Source organism: Cyprinus carpio, chromosome A12, assembly GCF_018340385.1.
Source record: "Cyprinus carpio isolate SPL01 chromosome A12, ASM1834038v1, whole genome shotgun sequence".
NCBI classification, from domain to species: Eukaryota; Metazoa; Chordata; class Actinopteri; order Cypriniformes; family Cyprinidae; genus Cyprinus; species Cyprinus carpio.
Window position 1 is genome coordinate 20,976,677 of NC_056583.1, and position 18,788 is coordinate 20,995,464.

An 18,788-nucleotide genomic window follows, 5' to 3' on the forward strand; every position below is an offset into this window, starting at 1 on the left:
TCTAGCAAAATACCATAACTACAATAAAACTGTGATATTAGTCTAAATAAATAAATAAATAAGTCATAAAAATGCTTATAAAATCATAATATCTATCAAAAATAAATAATAATAAGAAGAAGAATAAAAAAAATCTGAAAATGAAAATTAATTTACTAATTAATTGTCTTACTAATTTAATTAACTAACTAATTTAAATTAGTTTACCTCCTCCCTCTAAATTTTGCATTGCTAGGGTTTTCTGGGTGGTTGTTAGGTGGTTACTTACTGATACAAGTAATAAAACATCAACCCTAAAAATATTCTGATCTCTAGATATGGCTGAATGTAAATCTTTTGGATCTTTTTACACCCATTTTATCACCCACCAAGTGAAAACCAAAACCTGATCACTTTGTGTAAAGTAATACACAGTTTAAGGTATTTGTAGCACAAATGGTGCACTTAAGCATTTTAGCAAACATCACTAATAACTCTAGTAGCCATGTTATGTTTTGTGGAAACTGTGGTTACCATGCTGAAAAAAATTTATAAGGGGAATACTGCTGCGATTACGAACACATAAAATTGATAAAAATGACAGAGAAGTGAATGGAAGGAGAAACAGATGCGGTTTTGGTGTGTGTGTGGGGAGGGGTGGTGTTTTATTAGTGCTACTGGGCCAGCTGGGAAATATGGAGAACAGATTGAGTTTAAATCCAGACAGACTCATTGCAAGTATCTTGCTTCTTCTTCACTCTCGTGTCGTTGAACTATAAAACTCTTTCTCGTTCACAACCTACACACTCTCCATCTCTATATCTTTTAGCCCAGGCCTGAGGCTAAGCCCCTCCCACTGGCCTTTGAGCCGGCCCCCCAGCCTCGGGCTCGGCCAATCAATAGCACTTTCCTGTTTTAGAGCTGGGTAATTATGAGGTGGAGAGAGTAGGTGACCTTTCACCTGTTCCGCATTACTTTGCTGATATTAAGATAAATTGCCCGATTTTGGGTAAACATATGCTGCAATTCAAGCTGTCAGCGCCGGTTTGCTCTGGGATAATTTGTATTGATCTCTCCGTTTCTTCCCAATTCTGCTTACCGACCTCACGGATAATGAGAGAGAGAGAGAGAGAGAGAGAGAGAGTGTAAGTGCTGGATATGGCCATAGTCACCACTGCTTTTCACCGCATGCATGTGTGTGTGTTTGGGTATCTGGAAGCCTGGTCTATGTCAGTGGTAGAGTGTTTTGCTTACGTCTTCATTTGTTATCCATTTCTGTTTGTTTGTTCTATCCATCCAGAATGGCAAGAGGGGGGCCGAAAGCCGTTTAGCACTCAAGCATAACTGAGCATGTTAAATCAAATCAGGCTCACATCTCGTACGGGCCCGTTATGAATTATGGAGCTGCTCGTATAAAAGGGAATTGTGCTTGCTAATGAGCTAGCATGCTTTTCGGGCCACCTCGCCTTCGCAGAACGAGTGGAGTGAATGAACAGAAAGGTTTGCGTTTGATGGATGACAAATCTAAAGCTCCTTGGGCTGGTCATCATGTTTAGTTGTTTTTGTTTCACCCCTCATTTGTAAAAGAGAATGTTAAGCATAATCTGCCAGGGACTTAACGTAAAACAGCCTCTGATTTTGCATCCAGAGAGAGTCTGTGTGTGTCTACATGTCGCCTGCTCATGCGTGTGTGTGTGTCTCTATATATTTCAAGATTGAGTGTTTTGACCTTGTTCTTGCAGACTGTATATATTGTCATTCTTCAAAGCTGACACACTAGAGTGCGGCAGATACTAAACTGTGACACGTTTTTATTTAGCAATAAAAGAAGCGTCCCATAGTAACATCACTGGGAAGTGACACAATCGCAATCAATCACAATAAATGCAGCTGCGCGGATTCGCAAAGTTACGAAATTAAGAAAACTTACTTGGTTCACTATGCAAAAAACTGTACATCCACAATGGTCATTTTCTGCAAATCTGGATTAGAATATGGTAAAATATGGAACTACAAGCTTTAAAATATGATTAGCCAAAATATTTAATAAAGTATGTTTAATAGACAATTCTCAATGGTCTACTTTAAGAAAAACTGCAGAAAATTGTAAAGAATAACCAAAATACAGACAAACAGCTTCTTAGGCTGAGTAAACCTGGTTCTTTGGTGTTGCATTCTGGGTACTGAAGTGCTCTTCCACTAAGGTACATAAAATGTGTGTGTGTGTGTATATATATATATATATATATATATATATATATATATCAGTGTGTACACACACTTTGGAAATATACCATATGTTGTTTCATTCTGGTAATCAATCTGACAAAATCAGCAGATCTTTAAATTTCCATTAATTTAACACCCTTAAAATGCATACTCTACACACTTCTGCATCAAATTCTGTTCATATTCTTTTCATTTAGTTAAAAAAAAAAAATCTGTGCTTGCATTCCAGACGTCCATAACATCCCGTGATGATGATAAGTCTGTATCTTTGGCTCTGATAATGAATGGCTTTATGGCTGTTGCTCTCTATTACTTTGTCTAATTATCCTTAACTGCTGCGAGCTTATCTCCGCCCCACCTCCACCATCAAGAACCACTTTTCCACTTTTTTTTTTCTTCTACAAACACAAATCAGAAAGGGGAAACGCAAGAGATTTTAAAACGGAGCGAGATCTGGAATAGTGCTGCCCCTCTCTGGATTGGCTGACTGTTGTCAACACGCGCTGCGAAAACAAAAACATAGAAAGGAAATGTCTTTTAACACGGATTGCCCATTGTTCCACAGCTGAGAAACAGAAACATGCATGAAACAGAAAAGGAAAAAAAAAATGAAAGAGGAAAAGCATCAAAGGCCAAAAAGAGTTTTTGAGTTTAATGCAGCATAATAAAAACAGGAAAACATTCATTTGTTCCAGCACAGCTGCTGGATTTCGCTCTAAATGAGGTCAATTTTCATTGCAATTATGATCATCTTCCTGCAACTGCCAGACCAAGAGATGCAGTAATAATTCAGTTACTTTTCTTTAGTGAAAACAGACCACCTTCATAATCAGAATTTCTTTGAACAGACCTGAAATATAAACTGAGAGAAGGACTAAGGCATTTTTTGCTCTTAACAAGAGAGATAGACACGCTAGCAACTGCCATTAACACCCACAGATTTTATATTTTTTATCATATATTTAATTAATAATAATAATAATAATAACAAAAAAAAATATATATAAATAAATAAAAACTGAGTGCTTTGAATTTCAAGTCTGATTTGAACAAGAAAAAAAGCAAACGAGTGAGGAAGAGGGGAAAAAAAGTGGGGTTTTCGGAGAACAGAGTGAGCCGGAGCTCTTCAACATGGTGCTAACTTCTTCATTTTATTGCCAGCTGTCTCCGAGGAAGCTATTTCATCTCCAAGAAATTCAGATACTCCGGAAATTAAAATTTCAAAGATCTGCGGCGTGGAAAAAAAAGAGAGAGTGTGGGAGAAAAAAAATCAATGGAGGCAGATCAATGCTCATAGAAATTTCATGAACTTTGAACTGATACAGGCATGATGATGAGAAATAGAGAGAGCGGGCCGCTCGAGCCACCGATAAAGTGTCGACAGGACAAGAGAAGCCCACTCTCACAATCTAGGCCGTTCATATTTTATTTCCCTGACAGAAATTACATTTCAAGTCTATTTCTGTAACAAGGAAGGTTAAAAAAGACCCCCATTCCTTCCATTTCTCTTTTTCCTCCTCCTTTTGTCAGCATTCTCCATCCATGTGACTCACCTCCAGCGGATCTGACTCAAACGCACCATTTTAACGGCTCGCCGATGTAAAATCGTACTGGTTCCACCTTCGCCGATAGCAGACGCAAATTAATATTGTAAAATGAAGATCAATACATGGATGAAGGGGCAGGGCGGGATCGATGGGTGCTAAATTATTGCTGCATTTCGTCCTCATTCGAGATGAGTTGTGTTTTCCTTTGCCGGTCAATACTTTGTGGCTTCTCTCATTAATCTATAAATAAATCTGGCGATGAATGTGGTGCCCAGGTCAGAGGGCTGCAAACGGGAAGATGTTTGGGAACGGGAGAGCGCCCCATCCATCAGAACGAGTGCTGGCCACTGGAGCATGACTAATTTCTCTGACTTAGTGAGGACAAACCTATTTAAAGCTGCCAGAGGTAAAAAAAAAAAAAAAAAAAAATGGACCGAGCCAAAATAGCAACCAGCAGGGCCAATTATACCCAAATCACCCTAGTACAACTCTCTTTAAGGAGAGAGGGTTCATTCGACCCTTCCAGCACATGCAGAGGTTGACTGAATCTTTTTTGGACCACTGCTTATTATAGAGTTGTAGCTTGTCACAATATTGCGTTAAAATATCACCACAATCCCCAATGGTGTGGCATTGCTCACAATAATGGCACGCTCCTCTCTGAAGTAATAATATTTCTCAAAGAACTGTCTGAGAAGAAAAATTCTCATCTGCTGAGAAGGACTCAGTTCTTGGTTCTAGTTATTAGTGAGCAGTTCCCCAGTATACTCGTATCATTAGACAAGAGCGCGATAGTGAGGGTCCATCTGCTTTTGCCCATTCATTTTCTCCACAGACATTTCCATTAAAAGTGTAGAAAACATTATTAAAATTAAATAAAATACAATATATATATATATAGAATTATTTTAAAATATGTAATATAACATGATAATTTTGACTGTTGTGTAAACATACAATTTAATTTAATTTAATTTAATTTAATTTAATTTAATTTAATTTAATTTAATTTAATTTAATTTAATTTAATTTAATTCTGATCAAATTTGGGAATCTTTTCTTCTTTTGCTTTAGGATCTTTGATTCAGATACCGAATTTGATTTATTTTGAATCAGAATCTTTGACGTGAACGTGAAATTGAATCGGAGATTGTGAAATTCACAATATTTTATTATTATTTAACAGTAGTAACAATAAACATATTTGTTGCCCTTTCTAAGTATATTTAATGCATCTGTCCATTTTTAATCTTTAAGGCTTCTTAAACTCTTTCAAATAAGGCTTTGTCAAGTCAATATTCAAACTTGATCTTGACAAACGTTGCTTTTCTAATTACAAACAACAGTTATACAAATTTCTTTGATTTTCAAATTCTTCTTCCTGTCCAAATCCAGTAAATTAGATGACAGAATTCTCAATTTAATTCTGAATAGTGCACAATCCTGCTACTTAATCAAAACAATTTCTCTATGGTGAAAATGAATGGATCTTCTCTATTAAGTGTGGAGTGCAGCTTATTGTACTTAATGTAGTGAACATGATGGAGATGGAGAGGAAAACAACTCCTGGACTGCGTTCAAACACATCTGTTTACTTTTCCTCCCTACTACTGATTACTTCTGGTACTGAGTGTGTGTGTGTTTGCTTATGTCTGTGTGTGTGTGCGTCTGCGGTCCTATCAGATACAGCTCGTGCTTAGCTAGGCCAAAGGCAGTGGGTGGGGACGAGTGTCTGATGGACAGATAGCCCAGTGCAAACGGCTGGCTGATAATTCGCTGATATGCCGTTTTATGTGCCACCGTTTAGATTTGTTTACCATGTTTCCTGTTTCCAACAGTCCCCTCCCCATCTGCTTACAAAGACCCCACTAGAAGATTGTCCTCTCCGAGCGGTAATGGACTTCCTCTAGAAGCGGCGAGTCTTTTGAAGTACGATTGCGCAACTACAGAAGGGAGGTGAAAGGTAAAAAATTCACTCTTTACAAATTTAAACACTTGCGTCAGAGGTTAATTGCCTCTAAATGTCAGTAATTAGTCTAATGAAGACCTGCGTTTGGTTCCATGCTGGTGTGCATGTGTGCCAGGATCTAGATGGGCATCTTTAACGCGGCAGTGGGCCGAGTGAGTGAAGGGGCGAGATGACCCCTTTGTCCTTTTGTGCTATGATAAATGGCCGTCTCCTCCTCTGTGCGTTTTGTCAGTTTCGGCGCAGTTGAGTCAATACCTTCACCTTGACAAAGAAACTTTGTGATTTATCAGGGCCGCCGGCCAATCAACAGGCCGGGAGCTCGGGGCCCTTGGAGAGCCCGAGAGCATGCTGTGGTCAAGTCTTGGGGAGCTGAATAGCGCGACATTGTCAACAGCATGATAGACAAATGAGTCTTGTTAAAAGCCGCTAAAAAAAGTGCGGAGGGGTCTTGAGATAGAGAGAAAAAAGTGAGAAATAAAAAGCAAAAAAACGCTTGACTCGTACTAATAACAGAAAGAGTCTAGAGCGGTCACGGCGGGTTAAAAGACGGAGCACCCTGTCACGCCGCAGGTTTGGAAATTAGCAAATAATGTTCCCGAGCCCTGATAAATGTCTGACAGGGCTCCCTCGCAAATCATTTTTTAACATTTTGATGCATGTCTACAATCCCATCGGAGGAAAGGAAAAGTTTACTGGCCCTCGAATGTGCCGTGACAAATGAAGGCTGGTAAGTGCACGATTTCTGTATGAAGTATAGTTCATTTTTGCCAATTCTGGTAAATGGGTGTCACTGATTAGGACAAATAGTCTGGAAGGGTGATAGCTCCTGCCGTACGTCTCTATTCCTCTCTCTCTTTCTCTCCCCAGCCTCCAGTGGAGCGTTAAGGCCGTGGTCACCAGTGACCATGCCTAAATAGAAAGCAATAGCTTTGATGCAATTAGAGTCCGACGTTGAGCTTTATTTATGGATGGTGTCATTGTTCGGAATCGTTTGTAAAAGCGCTCAGGAGGACTGCCTCCGTTAAAGTGTCTATTAGAGCCGGAGCGCTCAAATACATATATATCTTAATTTATATCTCTCACTTCCCCCTTGTTAGGAACCAAAGGAGATCATTGCTGCCTCCAAATATGGGTCATAGAGACGGACAGAAAGTATTTCCACGTATTCCACTCTGTCATTCCAATTTTATTGATAAGGATGTACCAGCTTATTTTTAAGGTACTTTTGAGACCAAAAAGTTCAATGACAAAGAAAAAGAAAAGGCAATTCTGACACCAGTTTAAGGTAAATTTCAAAATTCAATTTGTATTGTCTATTAAAAAGATATAAAAGTTATATATATTCCTGTTTCAATAGAAAATACATCAAGAAAATTCTGCACTCATCAAGCCATTTCATGAGTTAAAATAGCCAGATCAGCTAAAGAGAGCATTTGCGAGTTGAGAGCTTTGATCCCCCCCAACACTCCCCTTCTAACAATTGGCAAAGGGACAAACACAGCCATCCTGCTTTGATCCCCCCCAACACTCCCCTTCTGACAAGCTGTTCCATGCCAGACCTGATCAATGGATAACCAATACAGGTATCAGATGGTGCAGCGGTGGCCTTGTGTTAACAGAAGACACGATCGTACAAACATGCAAGGTTAAAGCTAAAAAAATAACAACACACAGATCTTTGAAGGATACAAAGGGATGCGGACTCAATAAACCACTGCAGTGTTTCCTTTTAAATGAAGACACTAACAGCCTGGAGCTGTAAATAGGCCTAACACACACACACAGACACATGAGGTAGAGCTGAGTGTTAATGGACGGCCACTGAATAACACATTGTTTTAGGCCCAGTTCTAGCAGCACATAAACTACCGAGACCCTCTGTTTGCGTAACCTTACAGGTCACAGGCCCTCTTTAATGTCCCCAGGTCTTGGTGGATCTCTGTGTTTGGAGGTCTCTGTGGCGTGTTTAATTTCACTGCTGTTTAGCTGTGTCAGAGCGAGGAGGTGTTGGAGAGTACCGGAGGACATTAGGAGCCGCTTTCCAGAGTCTGAGCAGAGCGAGTAATTTGTTTAAAGAGCATTGACCTCTGAGACAGGCGGCTTGTGTTGGCCGTGATGGAGGAGAATTATCGACTCTTAAAGTAGCACGGCACTCTGACAGGCGATTGCCGCCACATCTGAGCGGACACGAAGGACTTTTTACAACACCTTCAGCACTGACACTATTGCAGGGCGATGAAGCTTTCTGGGGGAATCTTCACAAAAAGCCATCATGCCATACTGTATATTCCTATGGCATATATATATATATATATATATATATAATATATATATATATGTGAATGTATGTATATACAATATGGCATGATAAAAATCATTGGATTATTTATATTTATAAAGATTTAAATAAAGCATTGTCATAAAACAAATTTTACTAAAATATTTAATTGTTGTAAAAATTATATCATAACGAAAAAAAAATAAAAAATCCTTATAAAACTGGGGAATATGCATAGGTGTGATATGCAAATATTTCGTGAAATTCACCCCACTCACTGCATCATTATTTTAAAGTTACTATTGATATTTATATATAGATACATTTAAAAAAGCAATTTCAGGCACAGTAAATGGTGAAATCACAGCATACATCACTCAACAACAGATGGTTGCTCTAAGCTAGTAATGATAAACCCCATATCTGAATGTACTACGCCCCTGCAAAAGGGGCCACAGCACTGTATTTAATTGGCCGTGATGTATCAGATGAGAGCAAGGGTGTGTCTGACTCAGAAACAAGAGGGTGGTCAGCATGAATTCTGTAACGCCCAAGAAAAACTCTCTTTGTACCTTTTTTTTTCTTAATAACTTTATAAAATATCCAGCCTTTACACAATTTAGCAAACACACACACACAGAGAGAGAGAGAGAGAGATCTATAACTAGTGAATGCTTTTAGCATTTCCAGGTCAAAGCATCTGTTTATGAACTAATTACAGGCATAAACTTGAGCAATTTGTTTCACTCGATAGCACTTACAAGTGTTTGACCAAGAGTTCAAGAATTGAAAATAGGAGAAGAGAAGAAAAAAAAACTGAAATATAGAATGAACTAAAAGAAAATAATCATAATTATAACAACTGTTTTTGATATTGTTGCATGTTTAAGAACAGTCATTAATAAATATGTTTTGAAGGGGAATTTAATTGACTTGAAATGTCAACCAGTTTAATAAAGCCTTATAACACAGCATGAACTGAATCCAGTCTAGTGTGTGTGTGTGTGTGTGTGTTCTGATTTGCCTGTCATTTTGTGACCTCATGAGAGGGAGGTGAGGCATTATGGGGATTGGAGTTCAAAAGATAGAGGGACGGGGTGTGTAGTCTGTGACTTCCCTTTTTTAATTTGAGGGGATAATTAAGTAAGTCCTCAAAATCTCCGCCAGTAATTATATCTCCTCACTGATGAGCAGGAACAAGGATCAGTGAGGGAAAACAAACAACAAACATCTCATGAAGACAGGGGAAGGTGGGGGTGACAGACGCTGGATTGTCTTCTATAATAGCCTCCGGTAAATTTTGAGTATAGGCAATATAATTATACAGTATAAACGTTTATATATACTGTATAGATAAACTATATTTACAGTACTAAATGCATAAATTGTTAACATAAAGCAGCTGTTTTGTTTTTGGACACAGCCCAAGTTTTAACTATGTTCAGAAACTATGGTTACCACTGTCAGATTTTTGTTAGGGTTGATGACGTCAAAACATTATAATGTTGTGTGCTGAATTTGACACAGACTCCCTATTTTGTGCTTATTAGCATTAGCACATGTTTGGTCCCTGAGTCTCTGTGGCTTTAACGATGGCAGACATTAATGTCTGAGCAGGTCTGGTATTAGCTGGCCCCGTGTTCTCGGGTTTCATTATCGCAGGGGCTCGTTGGCCTCTGCCCTGCCCCTGCTGAGAGGGTTAAATGTGGGAGGGAGAATCGGCCCACAGCCCCTGTGGGCCTGAGATGGGGAACAGCTGCCTGGGGGGCCGGGGCCCCTTCCTCACCTCCCTCTCGCTCTCTGTAATTTTTCCCTCTCTCTCTCGGCCTTGACATTCCTGAGTGTTGAGAGTAATTTTCCTGATGATTATCTCATTGTCCTACTCAATTTGGGATCAGACACACACTGCTTCCAGGTCAAACACGGTGTGCCCGTGTAACCTCCAGTATCAGCTGTACCGAGGGAGAGATTACGCTCATCTACGTCCACATAAAAACACAAGCGGGCCCCAAACTCCACACATAGCACAACACCTTGTGAGCTGGTCACATAGGTATGCACACATAAGTAACCTGGGTGACAAAAAACACTAGTGTTTTTGTGCAAAGTAGAGGACATGGTGCAGGAGAAAGGGCTTGGAGATGTGTTGATCAGGGTTTTTGAGATTAACTAGAGTTGGCAGCTGTCCCCCAACTCCATTGCCTTGCCTTAGATGGAGGAGATATTGGGTTACAGAGGCATGCATCCCACACCGGATGGGGTTCAGCACTTAACGATGGAGCCAAAGATGTAAGAAAACCAACTGAAACTCACCTGTATACACAAATCGCCCTGGTGCACCTTTGCAGAACTGCTTGGACTTGTAGGACAAGGTGACCTCTACGACACCCGGGATGTGTCTCGGAGGGGTCTGCACTCGGATGGCATGGGGGGTAATGAGCTACGAGAGACAATGGGTAAAGTTGGTTAGTAGCATGCAACCTGCACCAATTGCTGCACTGATTTGAACAACTGGCATCCAATTAAAACATTTGATTAACCAATGAGCACACGGGCTTCTCTAATTGTAATAAACCCTTTAAAACACATCAAAATATGTTTTCTTGTTGTTTTAGGGTTTTGCTTACACAGAGCTCAGAAAATAGGGCATTACCAGACAGTGTGGCAAGCTAGGTTAGGACCCTGCCCATTGTTGCACAAAATTTGAACGCCTGAGTGGTACATTAACCTGTCGAGAAGAAGCCATTCAAAACTGAACTGCAAACTTTTTTAATTTTTATTTTCCTCGCTTTAGAGTTAACGTCAGAAAACAGACCTTGGGTTACACTGAGCCAAGAAAAGGCCAAGGGGCATGAGTTCTGCTAAAATCACCTCCATATGTCTTTCCTTACCACTGTTTTTCCTTGCTTTCCGTTTTTTTTTTTTGTATTTTTTCCCTGGCTCGTTTTTCCCCCTCTGAGATATTTCACCCCTAATTGTTCAATTGTTTTGCAAGACCTCACGGTTCGGCAAGGAACGCGGCAGAGGCCTCTGTGGACTTATTGTGGGGCTGTTTAGCATGCAGTTTGTTTATCTAACTCCTTATCTGCTCTTGTGATTAAACTAGGAAAAGAAAAATAATAAAATAAAATCGAATAAACAAATGCTGATTGGCTCGTTGAGGCTCCAACTGGCAATATATAAGTCTCCAGACAGTTTTATCAACTCATAAAGGAACATACTAACCTGAAGTCTTTATTAGCTCCGAACTAATTACAATGCAGCTTCGGCATCCCTTTAGTTCACTCTTATTTATATGTTTATGTGGCGTGAAATAAACAAAAAATAACTGTAAGAGACAATAAATGGATGCCAGCGTAATTGCATTAAACCGTAGAAGCAGGGCTTTTCAATAAACTGTGTTATAATCACAGTTTTCACGTAATCACTTTTTATAGAATCTAATGAAGTTCATTAGAAGGCTGTTACAGAAACAAATGGCTGGGCAAATATCTCATGCACATAAAATGTTTTATGTAAAAGTCTTACCTCACCTCCATACTAGCATGGTGCCAACACGACCTGTAGTCCATCGAAGAAGTTATCGCCAATGATGATGACCGTGGCTCCTCCAGTGGTCCAGCCTTCACTGGGGCTAATGGCCTTTATGCACGGGGTAGCTGCTATAACAGAACGAAAAGCACAACTCTCAGGATCCCTCTTTTGTACGGAACATGCACTAGCCACATGCAGATCATTCTCTTGCTGAGGATATCAAACCCTAAAGTAAACAAAGCATGAATGATTTGGGCCACGTAAAAGACAAAAGGCCTGATTTGTACATCAACCCTTCCATGTAGAAAATCAGCCATTAAACGTTCGCTAACAAATGAGAGGGAAAAGAAAACATAGACTGATGCGTCCTACCGCCCATGCTAGCAATAAACTGCCGTACGATACGTTAGACCAAATACGGCCATTACTGATGATTAAGCACTGTGCACGCTAGGACCGTCGATTTTATCTGTCTGGCTTTCACAGATCTGAGGATCAGTCAATCAAAAGGTTTTGGAGCAAAGCACGGTCAGAGAGTGCAAAAAAAGTAGGGTTTCGATTTTTCATGGCACCCGCTAATTGGGTGCGAGCCTTTTCATCCACAAACTTCGCCTTTGGTTAAAAACGATTTCCAACCCTTTATCTCCCTGGGTCTCTTATCTTTTGGTAATGAGTACTTTGTGGGGTCTTTAAAATCACATTTTAGAGAAGATGATAGATGGGATTTGCAGGTTTACGATTGAAATAGTCAGCTATCATGCTACTGCTGACGTACATGTGTTCTTAAATGAGAAAATGAGGTCGTGGCCTTGACCCCGCCTTTTGTCGTGAAGTTAAGCCAATGGCTTATTAGCATACATTATTGTACTGCGCCCCTCCACCCCTGCAGAGTTGAGAGGTGCTATCACAGTTGTAAGCGGGTCGGAGGCCCAGGGCGACTCGACCCCCCCGTTAACATCTTAGTGCTGCCTGCTTTGATCAGCTTTTCCACTTCACTTCTGTTGACTCTGTTCCGCCACCCCCCTCCAAAGCACCTTTTAAATACAAACTCCTGTGCAAAGAGAGTGCGGATACAACAACACTCCTCTAATACTGTCCAACAATTCAACCGCAACAATAGCCCTTTCACCTTGAGCTGTTTTCATTTTATTTTACAGCTTTCCCTGCCCACTCCCTTCATTTCTTTTCCCGAGAAAAAAACAATGGCATTGTGCTTTTAGATTTTAAAGTCTCAGGGAGGTTATTAATAATGCACAGAAGATGGCTGGCCTCTTTGGAAGCGCTCTCAGCTTAGAATCTCTCCACTCCATTAAAAGTGTCTGACATCATTTTCATCAGCCCACAGACTCTGACATCATTTTATCACCTAAAATATTCAATACTCCACTTATGCCAATACTAATGCTGCTCTCACAGTTTATATATATATATATATATAGTATATATATATATATATTATATATATAATATATATAATATATAATTAAAAACCTATGTATTATGTATTAGAAATGTTCACAATTTATATAAACCTAAAAATAATATTTAAAATTATATTAGTTATTTATATAATAGTTTTATAAATACAAGTGTATATTATAAATTCTTATAAATTTCATTTGATATTTTCATTTAAATAATTTTATGTTGATTAATATATTTAAGGAATAATTTAGAATGGGATGTTCTATTATCGAGAAATATTAAAATCACATCATAAATCATAAAATATGACTGTATAAAAATTCTTAAATTAAACATTTTTTAAAAAAGGAGACCCCAAGGTCTATATGATAGTCTAGTCCCTATATATGCCTTGGGTTCCAAAACTATGAGACTTGTTTGTCTGTTTAATGCTTCACAAGGTGAATAATAGAAGTCTTATCGCTGGTCTGGGACATATTAGATGCCCAAATTTAATACTTAAGATTAGGGGTTGTTCATTTACTTCTTAAGCTCCACTAATAACACAATAAATTATATGTTTATGACCATTACATGAGGTAAACCTGCAGGGTTAAGCCTTTATGTGTGCAGGTCTTTCTCTTTCCTGCCTCTCTGCTGTTCTGGCGCCCTAGTTTAATCAACATTAGGTATTGTTGTGTAGAAACAGCCCAGACAAGGCAGCTCTCTTTGTTTGCCTTAATTTTGGGACTAGTGGAGGTTATATTTACTCTCATTCCTCTCATCTCCCAGAGCACCAGAAGCCCCTGAGCTCGATCACACACACACACACACACACACACACACACTGGGAGCTTGCCCTTAACTAGAGCTGTTGACTTCATGCTAATAAGTTCATACAAATTTTCATTCTGAGGCTTGGGAATTGACATTTGCTTTTCTTAATTGCAGGCAGAGCGTTTGAAAGAGGATCAGTCTCTAAAGACAGACACGACTCCTCATAGGGACTGACCTTCATCAGCGCAACCATTATAGCAAATCATTCACCAAAAAATTACAGTAAACAAAATTTACTTTGTGTAGGTGAGTAGAAGGAAGGGAATGCGTGCACGTGAGCATGTCTGCGCGTGTGTGTGATGTGAGAAACGGGCCCACGAGAGGGACAGTCTGGCACAGCTGTGGGGCTGAGATCACCACGCATTGCCTCGGCAATTCGAAACGCTCCCCCCCCGCCATCCTAGAGAAAGGGCTGCCAGACCTCCTCCCCCTCCGCCGTGGAGCATTTGCATACATTCTGCGTGAATATAGAGAGGGAACATGTGTTGAATGGGAAGCATAAAGGAGTGAATTACACAGCCTGTGTTCATCAGCTAATGATATACATGCAAATTGCACTCAGGCGGATGATGGAAACTGGAGAAAGGAGACATGGTCTATGGCGGCCCGGAGAGGCCAAGTTCAACACTCCACTAGGAAGTGACGGCAGGAACATGTTTTTAACAAGGGAGAACAATTTAGCAGGAGATGTTAGTTTTGTCTATGTTAGCATAAAACCATTACATGGACTATCCCACAATACATTATGTGAAATTTTGGATATGAAACAAACATATATATATAAAACTAATAACAAATAATTATATATAGCAATATAATAATGTGAAAATATTATTACAATTATATTAATATATTTTAAATTTCACGGTTATTTATATTCAGTGCTGATTGGACGCCACTCACATGCAAAATAATGAATCATGTGATTAAAAATGTGGCATACTATTGTTTGAAGTGTTTTACTGAAATCAGTGAAATCTTTTTTTTTCTTTTTTTTATATTATTCAGTATATGTGTGCATGTTATTGGGACTATAAATCAGTGAAATGTGGTAAAGTTCATAATAGCATAAGTATTGCAAGAAGGAATCTGCATGCATTGCATGGATGTATAAATTCATTGTGGGTAGTTCTTTACACTCAGAGAAATCGCTGGCTTTGTTTCGACGGGCTTCCCTCTGGCTGAAGTGGACAGTCAACCAGCAAGACTGTGTGTGTGTGTGTGTGTGTGTGTGTGTGTGTGTGTGTGTGTGTGTGTGTGGTGTGTGTGTGTTTATGGTGTGTGTGTGTGTGTGTGGTGTGGTTTTCCCGTTGTGTATTGTTTACAGAACACCATGGCGTCTTGGTGTGAAGCTTTAATCAGACTTGAGTCGTCTTCCATGGCAACATGGTGGCCGGCGTGTTTGTCACCTTCTTTGCTGCACTCCCCCAATATTGAGGCACTCTAACAGGTCCCCATCCTGCCTGCTGCAACCTTCCTTTGTTCCAGGCGCGTAAAAATGTCTTGTAATTGTGCAGGGGGGATGTCCCAGATGGCAGGCTGATCCCCGTGGCGCTGATGATGGACTTAGAGCTCTTACCTCACGTCGGCCCATCTGTCCTCTCTAACTGGCTACGGCCTCACAGACGCCCGACCGCTCGTCTTTATTGCATAAACCTAACAACATTACCGCCACTTGGTATGCAAATCAACCCGGTGGAGCTGTAGGCCCAGACCGGAGGGGTGCCTGCGTGCGCCGCAAGAGAGACTTTTCTTTTGCTTAGACTAAATGTCTTCCTCCTCTTTTTCTGTCTTGTGCATCGCCATATTCACAGAACCAACGCTAGGCAGGTTTCCAAAAATCTGGGAATATGTGCTTTTAGACAAGGGAGGGGGCTGTCGGTTGTGTATGTTGTGTCTGGCTATGTGCAGATGGGGCCCGTTTTGGATGCGAGCGCGTGCGCACACGTTCGCACATGTGTGAATTTGTACATATGTTTCTGCACAGTGAATCTAAATGGCGCTAATGCAAAAGAAACCCTCCTGTAGGGGTGCTCTCGCCTCTTTCTCCTCCCCCAGGTTTCATTCTCCAGCTGTAAATAATGAAAGGGGCTCATGTGCTCGGAGAGCACGGTAACGGTGAGGGTCCGCTGGGCCATGCGAGAGGGAATTACTTTAAGTTGAAGATCAGAAGGCAGAGTAAATTCACTGTCCAGGAAAATTCCCCCTGAATTAGATTTGATTAGATAAAAGTGTGAAAGGAAAGTAGAAATGGTTGGACCCCCCCTGTGGCCGCTTTCGAGCTCTCTCAGCTTGCATTTATCACTTTCAAGAATGTGTTTTTCTAATCTAAAGCACCCTGTATCTGTGGCGCAGGTCCGGACTTGACCGTAAATAATGGGTGAATTTTTTATTTTACGACTATATATCCTGTACATGTGTGCTAGGAGCTCCTCTAGACCAGAATGGAAAGAGAGTGACAGGTTGAACCTTTCTCGAGTTTCCTTCTCAGCCGAATGATAAGTCTTAAATGTTCTCCCGAGTTTAAAGAAGTGATTAAACGCCAAGTTCGGCAACTGTCAGATGCTAGGAAACTTCTTTCCGTTTAACGGTCCCCTGGTTGCCCTTATAAAAGGCCAGATATATAGACAGGTAGCTGTAATATTCACAACAGCCCAAATTTGCCAGGGAGGGTTGCGGGTGAAACAGCAGGTAACTAAGTGGTGAGAGCATATGTCTGCGAGGCCGGTGGGTGTTTAAGGAGAAGGTGAGCTTTTAAAACCAGTCGGAAATTTAAAGGAGCTGTCAGGAATATCGCCACCACTTGTTACAGTGCTGTCAGAATTCACCGCGAGAGGGAACGGATTCATTTAAATTTGACCGTGAATACCGTATGCAAGGCCTAACGATAGAAAGTTTTGATGAAAACGATAAAATTCACAAATTATGAACGATCTTTTCCCCAAGCACAGTAAAACCACTGAAATCTGAACTATATGATGGTTGTAAACACAGTAATGGAAGCTTCAGAAAAAGATTTACAATAAAAAGAGCTCTGCAAACCAGGCTTTAATGAAGAATAGCCTTGGGCAGTGTTTTTGGTTGTTGGGCGTTTTTTTCTTTCTTTTCTCCCCCTCTCGGTCCTCACGGGACTCAGGGCAGACGAGGGGAGAGGCCTCAACCTTCTTAATTGCTCTCCTAATTAAAGGCGGTTGCTAAGGAAAACCACACCTACTATCAAGCGACTACAGTGGAGAGAGACAAACAATACGTCAGCACACCAAACACTCGAGCGCTCAGGGCACAAACGTCCAATTACGCTACTTCTTTAACTGTTTTCACCGACGTTAATGCCGCGAAAGAATCCGGCAAATCAGAAAACAAATGATTTTTACTGGGGTTTTTGTGTCTCACACGAGCAGGGATTTGATGTGATTTTCGCTTGCATCATTAACTATTACTGGCGCGTTGGCTGTTGATATGGTAATTACGGACTGATTAAGACAAAGAAAATACTAATGTTATGCTTTTAAATGAGCAGAGATTATGTTATTAGGATTGTGTTTTTAATGCTTAGCCCCAGAGATTTGAGTACTGAAGTAGAGTGATCAAAACCAGCTCAGTCTAACAAAGCAGCAAAATCTGAATTTTACCATCCAGTGACTTGCTTTTTACCTTCAAGAAGCGAGAAACTCATTGTATAAAGGTACAGTGTTAATTAAAACCAAGCCCGAATGAAATATGAATTCGGAGGAATATTCACAGTAAAATGCAGACATGAAGGTATATTCAAATCAACCCATGAGATCAAAATAACACCACACTTGATTTAAGATATAGTCTTCAGAATTACAAAAAAAAAAATTTATAATAATAATGAAAAAGTATTAAAAAGACTTGAAAAACCTGGCCCCAAAATCATTCATATAAATAGCTAACAACTAAATTAAAAAAAAAATAGTACAGTAACATCAATAATAGTATTAACGATAAAAAAATAGTGAGTTAGTCAAGTAGCAACATCATAAATCTAAACTAAAAAGTTCTAAAAGAACCACTCAGGGACAGAGAAAGCATGAATGATTCTCTAAAAGATGAACTAGCCATGTTTCATCTATAGCTTCACTACTATGTTTTGTGGAAGGAGGATGTGGAATGACTAAAAGAATGTGAGCTAAAAATGAGAAAAAAGGGAAAAGGGAAAGGCAGGAAAAAGAATGAAAAGGAGAAAGTGAAAAAAGCTCAGCAAATAATAGTGTTATGGGAAATGTGCCTACCATTCTCCAGATAAGGAGTGGCCGTACCTTCTGAGGGGTCAAGGCGGCGGGCTCTTCTGCCGTGTTTTGAGTGTTGTGGACGAACATGTGTCCGACACGGCCAACACGTGGACCATCCACATTAACCGTTGTCGACACAACGACCTGTGAAGAAAACCGTAAAGATTGTTTGAAGGCATGTTCCATCTCTGGGCGATGTGGTGAAGAAGTCTCCATAGAGAAGTACTGCTTCACATTATGTCCTATGAAAAATTCTGACTTGGTATTAATTGGTATTTAAAAATTAACTAGCACCATCCAAATAATATAAATATTATAAACTGAAAAATTTAATTTTAAACAAATTCAAAAACTGTTCTAAAATTAAAAAATAAAATAAATACAGATGATAGTTGTGAATTATTTTTGAATTTGGTATGATAGAGTTTGCAGAAATCTATTATTTCACATTAAAATCATGCTGGACATGTTTTTCTTGCCAAAAACTATGAACTTGATGCAAACAGACTCTACATAGACTTCATTCTAAATGAAAACATTTGGCATCCAAAACATCAGGCCATTTTATTTTTTTTTTTTTACTAGAGGCCTTTCTGAGTACTTAAAAGGCCAGAGAAACAAGAAGGACACTTCTGAGGGGTTTCTCTGCGGGGTCTTTATCAGAAACCGAGACTCTTTTTTTCAGCTCCCTCTTTTGGTTGTGGGTCTCTATTTCGCAAGAAAACGAACACAAAAAGTCTTTTTGGGCCTGTGGG

At 39.8% G+C, this 18,788-nt stretch overlaps 1 pseudogene; it reads right to left on the reverse strand.

Moving 5' to 3' along the window:
* Positions 1–18,788, reverse strand: part of LOC122133910 — a 97,209-nt pseudogene that overhangs the window by 14,609 nt on the left and 63,812 nt on the right.